Consider the following 15857-nt stretch of genomic DNA (forward strand, 5'->3'; position numbering starts at 1 on the left):
GAAAGTGAGTTGAGCAAGATTTTGGATGCTCTTAATAACCTGAATAAAAGAAAGGGAGTTAAAAAAAATGCAAGCCCACAAGTTCCCCCGTTGCAAGAAGTGGCTGACCTTTTATATCCTCCAGGTTTTGGCCCACCTCAAGCCCAGTCTGCTTAAGAGGTTCCACCGTAACACTTCACATATCCAACATATCTTGGAATACCGTTAGCTTTCAACCCAGGGCATTATAATAGCTATGTAAATCCTGTCTTTACTGAAAAGGCAGTATAACCAATTCCTGATCTAGATGATTTAAAAGAGAAGGAGAAAGAAAAGATAAGAGTGGAAACTCGAGAAAGCTCCAAGATTAGTATGCTAGAGCAAAGGCTACGAGCTGTGGAAGGATTTGGTTTTTATGGGTCAGTTGATGCTACTGGGCTCTGCCTAGTCCCTAATGTGGTCATTCCTCATAAGTTTAAAGTACCAAAATTTGAAAAATATGATGGTATGAAGTGCCCCAAAACTCACATCACCATGTATTACCAAAAGATGGCAGCTCATACTCATGATGAAAAACTTTTAATGCATGTCTTTCAGGATAGCCTTACTGGTTCTGCGGCCAGATGGTATGTTTAGCTGGACAAAACCCGCATTCGTTCTTGAAGCGATATTGCACATGACTTCATCAGTTAATATCGACATATTATCGATTTGGCCCCTGATCGTTTGTTTTTATAGAATTTGGAGAAAAAGGCAAACGAGTCTTTTAAAGAGTATGCCTAGAGGTGGAGAGATATTGCTTCTCAAGTATAACCTCCTCTGATTGAGAAAGAGACTACAGTGCTGTTTGTTAGCACTTTAAAACCTCCCTATTATGAAAAGATGATAGGGAATGCAATAAAAAACTTTGTTGATATGATAATTTTAGGAGAAATTATTGAGAGTGCCATCAAGAATGGCAAGCTAAAAGGAAATGAAGCATCTAGCAAGAGAGTCCCGAAGAAGAAAAAAACTGAAGCTCAGGCTGTGAGCTTCGATAGATAGCAATTTGGAGGCTATCAACCCTTCACCACCAGGATATCTGTCATATTACCCTACTATAAATAATATTTCCCTTTACCCATACCAACCATTTGTACAATCACCATACCTCCAAACATATCAAACCCCTCATAGGCCTCAAAATACCATGTACAGTCCTAACACAGCCTACCCCAAGACCCCAAAATCACCCAACTAACCCTATTGGTGGTTTGCGAGAGCAAAGAACTACCTATGAGGAACTTGTGTTTGACCCAATTCCAATGACTTATACAGAATTATATAAGGAGCTTTACAACAGTCATTTGATTGCTCCAAGTAAATTGGAACCTCTCAAGCCACCTTACCCAAGTGGTACGATCCCACAGCCTACTGTGACTACCATTATGGGATTACCGATCACTCCACCGAAAATTGCACCACCCTAAAACATAAAGTGTAATGGTTGATCAAAGATAAAATGATTTGCTTTGATATGAGAGGGGTGACTGCACCTAATGTTAGTGGCAATCCTTTGCCGAATCATAATATGAATGCTATAAGTGAAGAATATGAGTGCCATGTGAAGAAAAGAGTGGCAGATATTAAGATACTTCTCAACCAACTGTTCGATGTTTTACGGAGAGCTGACATGATACAATTAGTAAGTCCACATAGCTATCATGGAGCATATATAGCTGGTACTAGTTGTAAGCATCATAATAGGGCAATAGGCCATTCCATTGAAACTTGTGAGCAGTTTCACTAAGAGGTACAAAAACTCTTGGATTCATATCAGATGGAGGTCTATGAAGAAAGAGAAGACTTAAAGAGTGTTGAGGTGTCCATGACAGATAAGCCTGTAAAACTGTTTCCAAAACCAGTGACAATTTAATGTGGGAACAAACCGAAGTCAATCATAGACAAACTCATCCCCAGGTCGATAACTTTTAAAGTCTCGACTCTTTTTTCGTACAAGGATGATAAAGCTATACCCTGGAGATATGGCTATGACACTGTAGTTCAGGGGCAAAAAAAAGATGTTTTCAAAGTCAACACTTCCAATATAACTGGTGTAGGAGGCATTACCTGAAGTGGGAGGTGCTACACTCTAAAAATGTTAAAGAAGGCTAGAAGGGAGAAGGCTAAAGAAAGAGAAAGATAGAATAATCCTGAAGTAGAACCTGAAGAAGATCGTCCGAAGCTAGTATCAAAAAGAAAGGTTTATGAATTCCTGAAGCTGGTAAAACATAGTGAGTATTCAGTTGTGGAATAGTTGAATAAAATGCAAGCTCGAATCTTATTATTATCACTACTGTTGAACTCAGAGCCATACCGAAATGCCCTGCTGAAAGTGTTGAATTAGGCATACGTGGCACATAATGTATCTATTGAATATGTGAACCACTTGGCTAAAAATCTAGTCATGCCAAATCACATTTCATTCAGCGATGATGAGATTCCCTTGGAGGAAAAAAAATGCCAAGGCTCTGCATATCACGGTTAAGTGTAAGAGCCATATCATAGCCAAGATCCTTATCGATAATGGCTCTGCTATCAATATCATGCTTATGTCAACTTTGGCAAGGCTACCCATTGATTACTCTCATATGAAGGATAGTCAAATGATTATGAGAGCCTTTGATGGGACCAGAAGAGAAGTCCTAGGGGATATCGAGATGCCCTTACAAATTAGGCCATGCACTTTCAATGTAAAGTTGCAAGTGATCGATATCTCTCCATCCTATAACTGTCTATTAGGAAGGTCGTAGATTCATATGGCAGGAGCTGTACCCTTTACTTTGCACCAAAAGATCAAGTTCAATGTAGAAGGTCAATTAGTAGTGGTAGTCGGAGAGAAAGACATGCTAATGACCCAACCCTTGAATACTCCATATGTAGAAGCTACCGAAAAAATATTAGAATGCTCCTATCGATCTTTTAAATTGGTTAATTTTGTAGGTAAAGGATTTAAAAGTCAACCATTTTCAAAAATAGTGATGAGCCAAGTCATCAACAAGGGCTGGTATTCAAGACTGGGGTTGGACAAGCACTTATAGGGAATAAAGGAACCCCCGATGGTGATAGACAATAGCAACAGGGTAGGCCTAGGCTATGAGATGGCAGAATGAGAGGTCAAAAGAAGGCTATCAGGAAAGACAGCAAGACTAATGGTTATCCCGCACCTATATGAAACTTTCAGGCCTGGAGGATTCATGTACCCAGATACAAGAAAAAACATGAAAGATGCTTTTACCCAGTTAACCATTAATGCTGTTGAAGATGAAGTGAGGCTTAATCAAGAGGAGTGGGTTTGCCTTTGTCTGCCAGATTATGAGCTGAATAATTAAAGTGCCATTAAGATGCTTGTGACTTTTGAGACTAATACAATGTAATTGTAACATTTCAATAGCTATTGCCCAAGGCATTAGGGTGATCTTTCTTGTTTGGGCCGTTTGTCTTTTATTATTTTTAATAAAAAATAAGAAGGATGCATTTTCATTCATTTCTTCTTGTGTCTTCATTATTTCCATCTTTCCAACCACATCTTGCCAACATATCCCATTTCATTCAATTTTAGGTCTTTAAATGAACATGAAGATAATCATGATAACAATCAAGAGGTTAGCTTTAAGAATTCAATTAACACTGATGAACTTGACAATGAAAAGAATTCTGAAGAATATGTTATGCCTCCGGACCTAATGAGATTGATTGAATAAGAAAATAAGCCAATTGAGCCTCATCAGGAGATAGTTGACTTAGTGAATTTTGAAGATGAAGAGAATAAGAAAGAGGTCAGAATGGGCACTTCACTTTCATCAGGAGATAGGCAACGATTGGCAGACTTACTTTGAGAATTTATAGATGTATTTGCTTGATCTTACCAGGATATACCAGAGCTGAGCACAGAGATAGTGGAGCACAGATTGCCCCTAAAGCCAGAATATAAGCCAATTCAGCAGAAACTGAGACGGATGAAGCTCGAAATGCTACTAAAGATTAAAAAAGAGGTGAAGAAACAATTTGATGCAGGTTTTCTACAAGTGGCTAAGTATCTAGAGTGGGTAGCCCATATAGTCCCAGTTTCTAAGAAGGATGGAAAGGTACCAATATGTGTAGACTATCGGGACTTGAATAAGGCTAACCCAAAGGATAACTTTTCTTTGCCTCATATCAACACATTGGTAGATAACACGGCTAAGCATTTGATTTTCTCTTTTATGAATGGTTTCTTAGGGTATAATCAGATAAAAATGGCTGCAGATGATATGGAAAAGACTACTTTTATGACCATATGAGGAACCTTTTGCTACAAAGTCATGCCTTTTGGGTTAAAGAATGCTGGGACAACATATCAAAGGGCTATGATAACACTCTTCCATGACATGATGCACAAAGAGATCGAGGTGTATGTAAACGATATGATTGCAAAGTCTTGTGAGGATGAAGATCATGTCACCAGCCTCAGAAAGTTATTTGAAAGGTTGAAAAAATTTTAGCTCAAATTAAACCCAGCCAAGTGCACCTTTAGGGTAAAGTCAGGGAAGTTGCTAGGCTTTGTGATCAGTGAAAGAAGAATTGAAGTCGATCCAGATAAGATACGGGCCATTCAAAATTTGTCACCTCTTAGCACACCAAAAGAAGTTCGAGGTTTTTTTAGGAGATTGAACTACATTTCTCGATTTATCTCTCAGTTTACTTACAAATGTGATCCCATATTTAAACTTCTTCGCAAGAATAATCCTGGAAAATGGAATGAAGAATGTCAAGAGGCGTTTGATAAAATTAAGCAATACTTGTCAAATCCTTCAGTGTTGGTGCCACCTGTTTCAGGGAAACCTTTAATTCTGTACTTAACAGTATACAAAAATTCAATGGGATGTGTGTTGGGGCAACAAGATGAGTCTAGTCGAAAAGAGAGAGCTATTTACTATCTGAGTAAGAAGTTCACAGAGTACGAATCTAAGTATTCATCATTGGAGAAAATATGTTGTGCATTAGTGTGGACTACCAAAAGACTCAGACAGTATATGCTCTATCATACTACATGGCTCATAGCAAAACTGAATCCAATTAAGTATATCTTCGAGAAGCCTTTTTTGTCTAGAAGAATTGCTAGATGATAAGTAATGCTCTCGAAATATAATATTATATACGTGAGCCAAAAAGTAATAAAAGGGGATGCTATAGCAGAATTTCTTGCAGATCATGCTACTTAAGAGTATGAGCCAATGAAGTTGAAATTCCCTGATGAAGACCTAATGACTATTTCCCAACTGGAGGAAGAGGAGCATGGAGAAAAATGTTGGAGAATGTACTTTGATGGAGCTACCAATGCCTTGGGGCAATTCTGATTTCTCCAGAAGAACAATACTACCCTGTAACAGCAAGGTTAAATTTCAATTACACAAATAACATAGCTAAATATGAGGCATATGTCATGGGCTTACAAGCTGCTATAGATAGAAAAGTGAAAGCACTAAAAGTGTTTGGAGACTCAGCTCTAGTTATATATCAATTGAAAGGAGAATGGAAGACGAGAGATTCAAAACTCGTTCCATATCATAAGTATATTCTAGAGTTGATGAAACAATTTGAAGATATCCAGTTTGACCACTTACCTCGAGAAGAGAATTTGATTGCTGATGCATTGGCTACTCTAGTTGCAATGATTCGAATTAACGACAATACTAACATTCAGCCCATCAAGCTAGATGTTAAAGATATACTAGCTTATTGCTCTAATGTAGAAGAAAAAGAAGATGGAAAGCCCTGGTATTATGATATCCTATAGTATATTAAGGATCAGCAGTACCCAGTTCAAGCAATAAAAAATGATAAAAGGGTCATCCGAAGATTGGCTATGAGTTTTTTTCTAGATGAGGATATTTTATACAAAAGAAGCTAGGATCAAGTGTTATTGAGGTGTGTAAGTAAGACTAAAGCGAAGAAAATCATTGAAGAGGTGCATGATGGAATATATAGGGCACATACCAGTGAACATATGATGGTGAGGTAGATCATGAGAACAGGATATTACTAGTTGATGATGGAGAATGATTGCATTGACTATGCTCATAAATGCCATAAATGCTAGATATATGTTGATAAGATCCATGCTCTGCCATCTACTTTATATGTTATGACACCACCATGGCCATTCTTAATGTGGGGCATGGATGTTATTGGTCCAATCACCCCAAAGGCTTCTAACGGGCACAGATTCATTTTTGTGATGATAGATTACTTCACAAAATAGGTAGAGGCAACATCATATGCAAGTGTGACACGCTCTGTGGTTTGCAAATTCATAAAAAGAGAGATCATCTGTAGATATGAACTTTCAAAAAGAATTATTTCAGACAATGCTAAGAATCTAAATAGTAAGATGATGCAAGAAATATGTGCTCAATACAAGATCAGGCATCATAACTCGGTACCATACCGTCCGAAAATGAATAAGGCAGTTAAGGCAGCCAATAAGAACATAAAAAAGATTTTAGAGAAAATGATCGAGACTTACAAAGATTGGCATGAGAAGTTACCATTTGCATTACATGCATATCGAACGTCAGTTCGCACCTCTACCAGCTCAACTCTATTTTTTTTTATTTATGGGATGGAAGCTGTACTACCAGTAGAAATAGAGATCCCCTTCTTGAGGGTTCTAAATGAAGTTAAGTTGAAAGAAGCTGAATGGATTCGAGAATGCTATGAGCAGTTAAATTTCATAGAAGAAAAAAGATTGACTACACTGTGCCATGGTCAGCTATATCAAAGAAGAATGATGAGGGCTCATGATAAGAAGATTTAGCCCCGTTGCTTTCGAGAAGGAAAGTTGGTCTTGAAAAGAATTCTTCCAATCCAGCATGATAGTAGAGGAAAATGGACTCCGAATTGGGAAGGGCCATATGTGGTGAAACGGGTTTTGTCGGGTGGAGCATTGATACTGACTGAGATGGATGAAAATGATTTACCCCATCTTATAAATTCTGATGCTGTGAAGAAATACTATGTTTAAAGAAAAAATGAAAAAAATGAAAAAATGAAAAAATGAAAAAATGAAAAAAGAAAAAAAGAGTGAATGAAAAAGGAAGACTCAAGGCGAAAACCTAAAAGGACGGTTTGAGTCATAAGGGGTTTATTTAGGTTGAAAACCTAAAAAGGCAGCTTAGATAAAGAGAATACGACATCGAATTTAAAAATCCATTGGCATGGAGACTAGCAAATTCAGAGGAGCTCCAAGTTGTTAAATATATCAAAGGGTTGGATTTTCAAAAAAAATCTTGAGATATGTTATCATGATTATCCGATTATTCATTTTGGGCTTTGTCCCCATACTTATCTTTGTAATTCTCTCTTGGTCAAAATTTACCAACATTTTGCTAATAAAAAAACATTTTATTTCACTCTTTGTGTCTTTTTTTGGTGACTGTTTCTCAACCATTCTTATTCTTTTCTTAATATCCTACAATGGAAGAAATGGACAAATGCATTCTTACTTTTTGAGTTTGAAATAATGACTGATAAATGAATAATGGCATGAAAGAATTTTTACATTACATTGAAGAGGTCTCGAATGATAAAGGTAGAATCGAGATGTTCAGTTCCTGATAAGGACATTGAGTTTGGAAGGAAATTTTTTTTTTTACAGAAAGAATATGAGCGGAAGAAATGATTGAGAGCTACACTGGCTTGATCTTAGAAAAGCAGCGTAATTCAATTTTTGAAGAATCAAAAGGTTCAGGGCCCAAGAAAAGAGTTTAAGAAGCTTGAGTACCACAAACTAAATAGGAGTTAATTAGCCAACATTTGCATAACATGCATTGAATTTCATATACATTGCATAGCATATACTACATAAATTCAAGAAGCAGGGGTATTCCAAAATCCCACATAGAGGAGATAGATATGAAGACATTTTCAAATTTGAGAAAAAAACTTGTCAGGTAAGTTCCTAATCCTTGAAATAGGATGTCTCTTAGTATCGGAGTTGATTTATAAGACCTTTGGGCATAATCTCTTGAAATTCCTTCAAACACAATTTTTAACTCCTTTGGACATGATTGTCAAGGAGCAATTTACTTTTCAAAAGTCGTGGTGCCTCTGTTTAGAGGAGCAATTTACTCTCCAAAAGTCGTGGTGCCTCTGTTTAGAGGAGCAATTTACTTTTCAAAAGTTGTGGTGCCACTGTTTAGAGGAGCCATTTATTTTTCCAAAGTCGTTGAGCCTCTACTTAGAGGAGTTTTAATCAAATCTAAAAAAAAAAATGTCAAGTTGAGTCTTGATTGGGTGTCTACGTCTTTGCACAATTTTTGTTTCACAGAAAATATACAAAGAGGGGCAGCTATAGACACCCAATTTGGTCTAGGCCCGGATCAATTGGGCCTGATCCAAATAAGTAAGCCTATTTTTTTTTTTTATATTTTACATTTTTATTTTATTTTTATTTTTATTATTATTATTATTTTTTTATATATTTTTCTTTTATTTTTATCTTATGTATTTATTATTATTTATTTATTACTACTATTTATTAATATATATCCTTATTATTATTATTTTTTTGTTAATATTTATATGTATATCAGATTATATGTTATAATTTATCTGTTATTTAATTTTAATTTATCTGTTAATTTTTTTATTTATCTGATTTATTTTCATTAATATTTATATTTATATTTAATTTTTTTTATTTTTTTGATTTATTCGACTGAAGATTGGATTGGGATTCAATCAGAAGAGTCCATGTTAGATTCAATGATTGAATCTCGATCCAAAGAGGAGTTGGGATTGATCATAAAAGGACCCTTGGATCAAAACAGAAAACAGAGGAAAAAGAGTACTGGTTGAGAGAAAAAGGCAGACAAAAGAGATTCGAAAGCTGCAAAAGGGTTTAGAGGCATTAGAATAGCTTTAGGAATCATTGGGAAATTTTTGAAGATTTTTCTGCGAATTTTTTTTGAAAATTTCTGGAAAATTTCCAGATTCCGGTTGAATTTTTTTACAAAAGTTGAATTTTTCGACGACAATTTCGGTCAAGATTGAAATTTTTGACCAGCTGCCTAGTTTTCGATGAAGATTCCCAGAAACTGATCAACTTTTCGATGAACTTTCGACAAAAAATTCAGATTTCGATGAATTTTTTAAAATCCGATGAATATTCAATCGGAGTTCTTCAGAAATTTTAGAGAGAATGAGGAAAAAAAAAGGAAGAGAGAGAGAGGGAAGAGGCTCGATCTACTGAAAAAATAAAGGAATCAGCTTTATATACCATCCCAAAACGATGCCGTTTTTGCGTTAAGTAACCCAGAGGATCCGCGCGTTTTGTCGAGATCCGACCTGACCTGAGCATCGACCCACTTTCGACCCGCGCGTGTCTCGCCTCTCCGAGCCATTAGCCGAGCCGAACCGACACCCCTGAGCCGCTTTTTCGAGGTGTTTTTCTTCCTTAAGCCAAGCCGAGCTGAGCCATTCCAGGTTTTTTTTATTATTTTCTTTTTTTATATATATTTTATTTGTTTTTTATTTATTTTTATTATTAGATTAGGTTTATTTAATATTCTTTTATTTTTATTTTTATCTTTATTTTATTTTTATTTTTGTTTTACTTTTCTTTTTTTTTTCTTTAAATAAAATCCAAAAAAAATATTTTTGGGGAAAAGTTGAAAGTATCAATTTTCCTTAAAAATAAATTTTCAAAAAAAAAATTTTTGAGGAAAAGTTGAAAGTATCAATTTTCCTCGAAATTAAGGTTTCCAAAAAATATTTTTGGGAAAAAATTGAAAGTATCAATTTTCCTTAAAAATAAATTTTCAAAAAAGGTTTTTAAGGAAAAGTTGAAAGTATCAATTTTTCCTACACAAAAGCAAGCATTCTTTTCTTCTTTTTTATTTTTTAATGGTAAATAATCCGACGATGGAGCCTCTACAAGTGAAACAGTAGTTTTCTTGCATACTCCTGAGGTGAGGAAATTTTTTCAATTTTTTGCTAAAAGTATTAGAGTCAATTGAGAATAATTTCTAATAATTAATCACTTGGTAAATTTTTAAGGCTCATTGGATAACACAAATTTAAGCTGGTACCATCTTTTGATGGGCGTTGTGAGGATGCTATAACCTTCCTCACACGTAATCGAACTCCCGAACCGTGTTCTGGTTAGTAGATCTAAACCTATTCTTTTAGGGACCCTTAAACTTAGGTGTTCCCTGAAAGGATAGATTCCTTAGGTGGCCAATCGCACTTAGATAAAAAAGATTGGTGGCGACTCCTTAAGTTAATGCCTAGCGATAGATCCTCGGATCTAGACGTTATGACAAGTAGTCACACCGAGTAGTTGAGCATATCCTTTGACCACAAGTCTAGCTTAATACTTGTTGATAGAGCCATTAGCATTAAGCTTGGTTCTATACACCCATTTGACTCTAATTACCTTTTTTTTTTTTGGGTCGATCAACCAACTCTCATGTTTTATTTCTTTCAATCATCAACAACTCTTTTTTCATTACAGCAATCCAATTTTGATATGTCTTGGCTTTTTCATAATCTGTAGGTTCATACACAGCAATATTGCATCTTTAATAAACATCAAAAAGTAGTCTTGTGCCTCTGATAGGACTGTCGTCCATAATTTCATTCTCGCAGTCTCCAATGCTTTGTTCTATTATGTCCAAAACAAAAAACTTGAGCTTAGGCTCTTTTGAGGTTGGATCCATCTTCTTTGCATCATCTCAGTTCCACTCTTCATCTTCCATAAAGTGCACATCCCTACTTATGATAATTTTTTTAGTTTGTGGCTAGAAAACTTTATAAGCTTTTGCAACCGAGTTGTAGCCAATGAAAATGACTGGAAATGCTTTTTTATCTAGTTTATCTTTCTTGATCTATGGAACATGAGTGAAGCATAAACATCCAAATATTTTAAGGAAATTCAAAGATGGTTTATAACCATACCATGCCTCAAAGGGTGTTTGATCCTTCACTGCTCTTATGGGAAGCTTGTTTTACAAAAAAATAGCAATGTTTGCTACTTTAGCCCATAATTGCTTTGACAGGTTCTTCTCATGTAGCATACATCATGTCATCTCCAATACGAAGCTATTCCATCTCTCACTTACTCCATTTTGTTGTGGAGTGTATAGAGCGGTTAATTGATGTTGGATGTCTGCCTTCTCACAAAAATGATTGAATGTTTCAGATGTGTACTCCTTGCCATTATTTGATCTGAGAGTTTGAATTCTACAACCACTCTCATTCTCAACTCTGGCTTTAAAGTTTTAAAAGACTTGAACCACCTTTGACTTGTGGTTTAAAAAGAAGATCCAACACATATGGGTGAAATCATCAATGAATGCAACATAATAAAGACTACCTTTAAGAGAAGGCATTCTTTGTGGGCCTATAATGTCAGTCTGAATTAATTGTAGCTTCTTTGATGCTTCTCATATTACCTTGGAAAATAGTTTCCTACTTTGCTTTCCAAACTGACATGCTTTGTAGTTTGGAATATGATCATCAAGTTTTGAAATATCATTTGTCATCTTCTTGGATTTCATCTGTAGCAGCCCTTGATGATGATAGTGTTCGAGCTTCTTGTGCCATACTTCAGTGATATTTTCTATGATTGGGAAAGCAATTTGCTCCTTCTCTAATGGATTTAGAGCAAAGCTTTTTCCTTTCATTTTTACTTTGAAAATATCTTGCATCTTTAATTAAGCAACTTTTGTTTTTGAGCAGAACTTTATAACCCTTTTCAATTAGTTGTCTAACACTTAATAAGTTTTGATTAATTTCAGGGACATACAACATATCAGAAATGAACTTTGTACCTGAACAGTTTGAAATTGCAATGGTTCTTTTTCCTTTCACAATTATGTACTTACCATTACCAACTCGAACCTTCGATGAGTTTGCATTACTTAGTTCCCTAAATAGATCCTTGTCATATGTCATGTGGTTAGTATAACCATTGTAACTCTCACTTGATTCGATGCTAGAGAAACATGTAATGATGAACAGGTGATCCTCCTCCTCTTGATCGGTAATCTTTGCCTCTTCACCATGTTGTTGATTTTTATTTTTGTAGATAATAGCTTCATGCCCTATCTGATTGCATTTAGTGCACTTAGCTTTAGGTCTTCTCCAGTAACTAAATGGAGGATGACCTTTCCTTTCGTAGTGTAGGCAAGGTGGATAAGATTTCATCTAATTTTCATTCTTTCCTTTTGCATTGGCTGATGCTATACTTACCCCATTTCCTTCAAAATCCTTCTTTTTCTTCCTTTTGTTTTTAGCCATGTTTTGATGCTTGGCTACCAAATCTCCTTCGGTTGTTGTATCCTCTCTCATCAGTCTTTTTTGTTCTTATGCTTGTAATGTGTTAAGCAATTTTGCTAAGAAAATTTTTGACAGATCCTTGGTATTCTCCAAGGTAGTGATAATTGCTTCATATCTTTCAGGTACTGTAACAAGAATTTTTTCTACAATTCTTGAGTTAGTAAATTCAGATCCAAGAAGCCTCACTTTGTTTGTGATGCTAAGAAGCCTGTCGGACTAATCTTTAATCGTCTCGGAGTCTTTCATTCTTTGAAGTTCAAATTCTCTGATCAAGTTTAGAACTTGAATCCCTTTAATTCTTTCATCTCCTTTATATTCGTTATCCCATATCTCTTTTGCTAACTTCAAAGACATGATATGAGTGAAGATGATGAATGAGACTACAGCAAACAAGCAGGCCTTTGCCTTTGATTTCTTTGTCTTTTTTTCTTTCTGCGCTTTCATCTGTGCCATGGTGGGATTTTTTGAAAGTGTAGGAATTTGATAGTCTTCTTCCACTACTTCCTAAAGATTCAAAGTTTCCAAGTATGTCTCCATATGTACTATTCAAATTTGGTAGTTGTCTCCATCGAACACCAACAGAGTAATTATAGAGAGATTGGCTTCGACTTTCATGATACGTCAAAATCACACACAGATCCCTTAAAAAGAGAGCCCTGATACCAAATCTTGTTATTTTTTAATAAGAAAAGAAAAACAGAGTATTTCTATAGTAAAGGCAAATGAAAATTGAGAGCAACGTATTTTGAAGCAAAGAAAACTTGATTAAAATTAACATAAAAAACATTACAATTTAAAGCTTAATTAATAACGACCCACTAAAATCACGGTTCTAAGATTACGCCATGACCACAAACATGAATAACAAAAAAAAATAACCAACACCAAAAAACAAGAACAATTTGAAACACTCAACTAAGCAACGTTTATGAATCCACATTAGTAGTCCTAAACACACCTTCTAACAATTTACTTGCCTTTGTTTTTTAATGTCATATAATCATCAAACTCCTAACCTAGATTTATTCTTTATTTTCTCCAAGGACGGATTCCAACACCACCACCTTCATTGCATTGGTTCTGTGTTTCAAATAATAATTTAGTTGGAGAAATGCCTTCCTCAATTTGCAACTTGGGTTCCCTTCTAGGTCTCGATTAGTTTAAGAATAATTTGGGTGGAACTATTCCAAAATGTATTGGAAACTTGAGCTCTCTCTTATACATTGATCTACAGAAGAATAATTTTCGTGGTACATTACCTGAAAATTTTGCTAAAGGTTGTTTGTTGAAAAGGTTTCAGATCAACACCAACCAATTACAAGGATCACTACCACGTTCTCTGGGTAATTGCAAAGACTTGAAACTTCTTGATGTGGGAAAGAACAATTTAAGTGACACTTTTCCAAATTGGATTGAAAACTTGGATCAGCTACAAGTTCTTGTCTTGAGATCGAATAGATTTTATGGTCACGTATATAACTCCAAAGTTACATCTTCCTTCACTCATTTATGTGTCATTGATCTTTCTCACAATCAGTTCAGTGGATACTTACCAACTAAATTTTTTGAAAATTTGCATGCCATAAGGGAAGGGTATGAAAAGAAAGTTAAGCCAGAGTACATGATCGATGCATCGGCTGACGGAATTGTGTATTATATTGAAAGTGTATCTTTTATAGCAAAAGGGTTTGAAGCAGAATTTCAGGAAATATTAACCACTTGGACGGTAATTGACTTTTCGAGCAATCAATTAATCGGAGAAATTCCTAAGGCACTTGATGAACTTCATTCACTTGTAGTCCTCAACCTCTCTCACAATAGTTTAACAGGTCCTATCCCATCATCTTTAGGTGATTTGTCAGAGCTTGAATCATTGGATCTCTCATCGAATAAGCTCCAACGAGAAATTCCAGCACAGCTAAAAAATCTTGTATTTTTAGAGGTGCTAAACCTTTCTCATAACTATCTCGTCGGACCTATTCCTTAAGGTAATCAATTTGATACTTTTTGAAAATGATTCTTACAATGGGAATTTGGGTTTATGTGGATTCCCATTGTCAAAGAGTTGCAGTAATGATGGGAAATTGAAGCCAACACCGAAAACAAGAGCATTTAGTTGGAAATTTGCAATGCTGATCCAACAGGATCTCCAGAGGCGACGCTTTTTTCTGCAATTAGAAGATGGGCTGCTCACCTTAAGACTGGATCGAGAAGAGAAGAAAGGTATTTTGAGTTTCCTCCGGGCGAGATCGCAAAGTGCTAATGTTTTGGATTTCTCTCCCTCTGAAATTGGGATGTGGATTGGTGTTCGGATTGAGCATGCGATACATTGTATTCACAATTGGAAAACCATGGTGGTTCGTCGGGATGATTGAAAGAGGTCAACAAAAATATATTAGAGTGAAAAAAATCCGAAGAAGTGCTGGAGAAAGAAAATAGAACAAACTATGCTCCTATAGGTAAGGTATAATCGTTCTCTGCAAATAATTATTCCTTTTTATTATAATCTTCTTTTTCTTTTTTACAAGAGGGTAGGCGTTACGACTAAACCTCAAACTGAAGATTTTTCTCTGACAATTATTAATAAATGTTTCAGATTCGGTCTTATAGGGAGTTGATGAAAACAAAGGACATTTTTCAAGCCTAAAGCGGTAAGGGTTCTATAATTTTATTTAATTATATAAATAGGAGAGATTCTCGTGTAGGGTTCAGTTTTACATGTATCCTTTAGCTTTTATTTTTTTGTTTTATGACTGCTAGGATTTTCTTTGTTGATACCTATGTAACTTGTAGTCAATATATAATTTTAGGTGTATGATTCATGAATGATATGTTAAGAATATAGTTTTATGGTCATAATTTGGATTTAGTTTTTGTGGATATGGATATTTTGTCTTTGTTGATTTTAAAGTGAGTAGAGTACTCCACTTCTTTGAATTGGATCCTTTTGGCCTCTGCAATATTTCTTCAATAATCTTCTATTCTGGGAAAAAATATAAAAGTAAAAATGGTTTTTTATATTTATTTTCCAAGCAATGTACAGTGAAGAGGACGAAGTTTTTGACATTTATATGATAGATGTTGTATTTTGTTGACAGGGACGAATTAGGGGCGGACAAAGGCCTCATCTCCTTAATTAAAGAAATCATGGTTATAATCTTTATTACAATGTTTACATATCTTTAGAAAGTAAGAAAAGTTAAATACGAAATCAATTTTGTAATAAATATTATAGTGATTTAACTTTCTTTATTTTTTTTTTCTGTTATTAAAATTAACCTTCTATACTTTATTTCTTTACTTTCTCTGACTTCGTTGTCCCTTTGTGTTGATATGATAGTCCATTTCTAAATAAATTCCAATTTGTTAGTGATATATGTTAGAGCTTATTCCAATTTGTTGTTGATTTAAGTCTATCATACATCATTAGTAAGGTATTTTAACTTCCTATATAAAATGGGCTTAAAGAATTCATATGTGTTTATTTAAAATATATTTAATTAATACTGAAAATA

General features: G+C 35.0%; 1 pseudogene; it reads left to right on the forward strand.

The window, feature by feature from the left end:
- The first annotated feature begins 1480 nt into the window (after positions 1 to 1480).
- On the forward strand, positions 1481 to 14717 carry LOC149511646 (uncharacterized; annotated as a pseudogene).
- Positions 14718 to 15857: the final 1140 nt, after the last annotated feature.

This window comes from Durio zibethinus, chromosome 25 (genome assembly GCF_047325235.1).
Source record: "Durio zibethinus cultivar Kanyao isolate XHJ-2024 chromosome 25, ASM4732523v1, whole genome shotgun sequence".
NCBI lineage: Eukaryota > Viridiplantae > Streptophyta > Magnoliopsida > Malvales > Malvaceae > Durio > Durio zibethinus.